The sequence below is a fragment of the Bos taurus genome, chromosome 1, assembly GCF_002263795.3.
Source record: "Bos taurus isolate L1 Dominette 01449 registration number 42190680 breed Hereford chromosome 1, ARS-UCD2.0, whole genome shotgun sequence".
NCBI classification, from domain to species: Eukaryota; Metazoa; Chordata; class Mammalia; order Artiodactyla; family Bovidae; genus Bos; species Bos taurus.
In genome coordinates, this window is record NC_037328.1 from 136,614,470 (window position 1) to 136,620,469 (window position 6,000).

The following is a 6,000-nucleotide window of genomic DNA, read 5'->3' on the forward strand; positions in this document are numbered from 1 at the left end:
GCTAAACTCCCTTTAACTGCTAAACCCACAACATACAGAACACCCATAATTTGTTAAATGTGGAACTGAATATACAATACCCTCTAGAGTCTTTATGTTTCTGAACACTCATTTTAGGCCTAAAATAAATAGCAATGAAGCCAAACACTGCTCCGCTTGCTGAATGTAACTTGTTTGGATAGCCAGCTATTTTAATTAAATCTTTGCTTTCAAGTTGGAAGGTATTCCTCGTTATGGTGAATTTAGAGGAGTAGAGACTGGCAAGGAGATTGTTATTTGGACTTCAAGTGTTATTTTGGCCTGGTTTTACAATTTTTATCTTCCTCTATTCCTCAGTATTCCCAAGTGAGCAGCCTGAAACTCATTAGAGAACAAGTTGTGGCTCATTGTTCCAACCCACTTTTGTTTTTTAATTTTAGGTGAGATCAATTTGACCTATTTACACTATGGGGCATCTGTCACTCTAGATGAAAATCCTAGATAAGAAAGAATGAATCAGACCATGGGAGGTAGACCAAGATTTGATGGAGTTTTCTTGAGGCCAAGAAAACAAAGCCTCTCCCTAGCAAGAGGGGTAGGAAAGTGGGAAGGAGGAAATTGGACTTTTCTTGGAATGGAAAAGAGTGGGAATTCCTCTTCTGTCTGGTTTTGACTCAGAGCCCTGGGGAAACTTAAAGCAGTTTCAGTGGAACAGGGTGAGCCAGGAGCTGGAGAGTTCTGTATGCCAGTGGCAGCCCAGCAATTGTGCCAGCACTAGGACCCACATCCACCATGGGATGCCACAAAGAAACTGGTGGTGGGCAAATTTCTGGCAAAGTAGGCCAGTGGGCGAAAGTGAAAGTGAAAGTTGCTCAGTCGTGTCCGACTCTCTGCAACTCCATGGATAGTCCATGGGATTCTCCAGGCAAGAATACTGGAGTGGGTAGCCATTCCTTTCTCCAGGGGATCTTCCCAACCCAGGGATTGAACCCAGGTCTCTCACATTGCAGGCAGATTCTTTACCAGCTGAGCCACTAGGGAAGCCCAATGGGTACATAAGTAAATCTGAAAATAACTGGGACATAGTCAAAGACTATTTGCTTTGATATGTAAAGATTCTTTTATCTTTATAAATATATATATATATATATATATATATATATATATCAATCAGTTTCCATAGATTCTTTAGCCTAGAACTATTAGATAACCACAATCCAAAATTCTCCATGGATTGTTCCCCACTTTGGTGAACACCTTTGATGCAGCATCATTTTGGTTCAGGCTAGATTCTATACTTTATTTCAAGTGCTTTCTACCCTTAGTAAGCTTGTAATCTTTGAAATTCTATAAAAACTACACTGCATATATGTAATAGACTAGAAGAGAACATTAATAATGAAAAACTTATGCAGGAAAATTCCTTTAAAATATTTGTATACAATAGCTGTGATGGTCCATTAAAATTACGGTTTCACAGAAAAGACCCTGAATAGCCAAAGCAATTTCTTCAGAAAGAAAAACTTTATTGGAGGAATCAGGCTCCCTGATTTCAGAATATACTATAAAGCTACAGTAACCAAAGCAAGTTGGTACTGGCACAAAAACAGAATTATACATCAGTGGGACAGGATAAAAAGTCCAAAGATAAACCCATACACATATGGTCAACTGAACTATATTACAAAGGAGGCAAGAATACACATTGCAATAAAGACAACCTCTTCAGTAACTGGTGCTGGGAAAGTTTGACAGCTACATGTTAAAAGAATGAAATTAAGACATTCTCTAATAGAATAGTAATAGAAAAAATATTTTTCTAATAGTAATAGAAAAAATAAACTCAAAATGGATTAAAGACCTAAATTTAAGATCATATACTATAAATTCTTAGAGGAAAACATAGGAAGAATATTCTTTGACATGAATTGCAGCAATATCTTTTTTAATCTACGTCCTTAATGAAAATAAAAACAAAAATAGACAAATGGGACCTAGTTAAATTTTAAAACTTTGTACAGCAAAAGAAACCATAGACAAAACAAAGACAGCTGCCGAATGGGAGGAAAAAATTGCAAATGAAGCAATTGACAAGTGATTAATCTCCAAAATATACAAACTCTTACAGCTCAATATCAAAAAAACAACAACAACCCAATCAGAAAATGGGCAGAACATCTAAAAGAAGACAGATGGCCAAAAAGCATATGAAAAGATGTTAAACATCACTAATTATTAGAGAAATGCAAATCAAAACTATAATGAAGTATCACCTCACACTGATCCGAATGGCCAATGTCAAAAAATCTACAAACAATAAATACTAGAGAGATTATAGAGAACAAGGAACCCTCCTCCACTATTGGTGGGAATGTAAACTGGTATAACCATTATGAAGAATAGTATGAAGGTTTCTTTAAAAAACTACATCTATGGGGGCGCATAGAGTCGGACACAAATTAAGCAACTTAGCAGCAGCAGCAGAAATACCACCTGGTTCAGCAATCCTGCTCTGGGCATATCCCAGAGAAAACTATAATTTGAAAAAATACATGCACCCCAATGTTCATTGCAGCATTATTTATAATAGCCAAGACATGGAAGCAACCTAATGTCCATAGGAGAAGGAAATGGCAACTCACTCCAGTATTCTTGCCTGGAAAATCCCACGGTTGGAGAATCCTGGTAGGCTACAGTCTAGGGGGTCGCAGAGTCAGACATGACTGAGCAACTTCACTTCACTTCAAAGATAAAGAAGATACTGTGAAATATTGCTCAGTCATTAAAAGAGAATAAAAATAATGCCATTTGCAGCAACATGGATAGACCTAGAGATTGTCATACCGAGTGAAGTCAGTCAGACAAAGACAAATATGATAATACTTATAGGTGGAATTTTTAAAAAATGATACAAATGAACTTATTTACAAACCAGAAATAGAGTAATAGATGTAGAAAACAAACCTATGGCTACCAAGGAGAAAGGAGTGATAAACTGGAAGATTGGAATTAACATATACACACTACTATAAATAAAATAGATAACTAATAAGAACCTACTATATAGCTCCCTGGTGGCTCAGACAGTAAAGCGTCTGTCTACAATGCAGGAGACCTGGGTTTGATTCCTGAGTTGGGAAGATTCCCTGGAGAAGGAAATGGCAACCCACTCCAGTACTCTTGCCTAGAAAATCCCATGGACAGAGGAGCCTGGTGCAGGCTACTGTCCATGGGGTCGCAAAGAGCTGGACACGACTGGGTGACTGCACTTACTTATTGGGTCCCCTGGTGGCTCAGACGGTAAAGCGTCTGCCTGCAATGTGGGAGGCTTGGGTTTGATTCCTGGGTTGGGAAGATCCCCTGGAGAAAGAAATGGCAATCCATTCCAGCACCTCACCTGGAAAATCCCATGGACAGAGGAGCCTGATAGGCTACAGTTCATGGGGTCGAAAAGAGTTGGACACGACTGAGCGACTTCACTTTCACTTTCATATAGCACAAAGAACCTTATTCAACACTCTCTAATAACCTATGTTGGAAAAGAATCTTTAAAAAGTGGATATATGTATATGTATAACCAATTCGCTTTGCTGTACACCTGAAATTGACATAACTTTGTAAATCAACTATATTCCAATGATATTTTTAAATTTGTGGTTTCAAAGAATATTTGGTGGCCTGGGAGAAAGTAAGCGAGACAAAAAGCAGGATACAATTTTGTATGTAGAGTACAATTCCAATTTCTAAATGAATACTATACATTCATAGGAAAGAAGTTGTTAGTATTGGTTCTTGTTCAGTTGTACAATTAAATTAATTTTCATTTTTTCTTCATGATTTTGCAGTTTGCAATTTTTAATAATAATTTTACTCTCACCACTAAAAGTTATTTCTATAAATGTAGTTTTATAGACTCTAAGATATGTATTGCTGGCTGGAAAAATAAATACACAAAAGCAGATCTAAGAAGGAATGCTACCATTTAAATGGGATAGCAGGATTATGGTTGACTTCTTAGTTTCTCAATTTCCTTTCAAAGTCATTACACTTTTTTATAATCAGATCAGATCAGCCGCTTAGTCGTGTCTGACTCTTTGCGATCCCATGAATCCCAGCACGCCAGGCCTCCCTATCCATCACCAACTCCCGGAGTTCACTCAGACTCACGTCCATCGAGTCAGTGATGCCATCCAGCCATCTCATCCTCTGTCATCCCCTTCTCTTCCCGCCCCCAATCCCTCCCAGCATCAGAGTCTTTTCCAATCAGTCAACCCTTCACATGAGGTGGCCAAAGTACTGGAGTTTCAGCTTTAACATCATTCCTTCCAAAGAAATCCCAGGGCTGATCTCCTTCAGAATGGACTGGTTGGATCTCCTTGCAGTCCAAGGGACTCTCAAGAGTCTTCTCCAACACCACAGTTCAAAAGCATCAATTCTTCAGCACTCAGCCTTCTTCACAGTCCAACTCTCACATCCATACATGACCACTGGAAAAACCATAGCCTTGTCTAGACGAATGTTTGTTGGCAAAGTAATGTCTCTGCTTTTGAATATGCTATCTAGGTTGGTCATAACTTTCCTTCCAAGGAGTAAGCGTCTTTTAATTTCATGGCTGCAGTCACCATCTGCAGTGATTTTGGAGCTCAGAAAAATAAAGTCTGACACTGTTTCCACTGTTTCCCCAACTATTTCCCATGAAGTGGTGGGACCAGATGCCATGATCTTCGTTTTCTGAATGTTGAGCTCTAAGCCAACTTTTTCACTCTCCACTTTCACTTTCATCCAGAGGCTTTTTAGTTCCTCTTCACTTTCTGCCATAAGGGTGGTATCATCTGCATATCTGAGGTTATTGATATTTCTCCCAGCAATCTTGATTCCAGCTTGTGTTTCTTCCAGTCCAGCGTTTCTCATGATGTACTCTGCATAGAAGTTAAAGAAACAGAGTGACAATATACAGCCTTGATGGACTCCTTTTCCTATTTGGAACCAGTCTGTTGTTCGTGTCCAGTTCTAACTGTTGCTTCCTGACCTGCATACAAATTTCTCAAGAGGCAGATCATGTGGTCTGCTATTCCCATCTCTTTCAGAATTTTCCACAGTTTATTGTGATCCACACAGTCAAAGGCTTTGGCATAGTCAATAAAGCAGAAATAGATGTTTTCCTGGAACTCTCTTGCTTTTTTGATGATCCAGCGGATGTTGGCAATTTGATCTCTGGTTCCTCTGCCTTTTCTAAAATCAGCTTGAACATCAGGAAGTTCACTGTTCACATATTGCTGAAGCCTGGCTTGGAGAATTTTGAGCATTACTTTACTAGTGTGTGAGATGAGTGCAATTGTGCAGTAGTTTGAGCATTGTTTGGCATTTCCTTTCTTTGGGATTGGAATGAAATACGAAAGTCTAAATAAAAATAACTATTGTATTGAAATTCTAATAAGGCACTCAATTAAAAATTAAAACAATAATAATTTAAATCTAATTGGTAAATAGAGTAAGCACCAAGGGAAATCACAGAATTCTTTCTCTACAATAGAAATATATAGATAATAAAGGCAGAACCACACTCCCCAAGCACAGTATCACATGAATGAGGGGACACTGCCAGATACTACAAGATACTTGGAGGCAGAGTGGAGAGGATTAGCCTGTACAAGCTGGGGGGCCAGCTTACCTAGGCTTACTTCTGACTCTACTGCCTACTGGTTGAGACATTTTTGTAGGTCACTAAGTTTTCTGAGTGCAAGGCTTCTCACCTGGAAGGTAGCAATGGTAACAATTGCTACTCAGATTTATTATAGTGAATGTTCATAAAACGTTTTTTTTTTTTTTTTAACATGAAGCATATTTTTCAAATGCTAACTCCTACATAGTCACACAGTTGACATGTTCTTTTTTTTTTATTTTATTTTATTTTTTAACTTTACAATATGGTATTGGTTTTGCCAATATGTTCTTTATGCAGAAAAGCTCTCTGTCATCCCACAGTTGCGTCCAAAACTCTCCACTATATCAATTCTGATT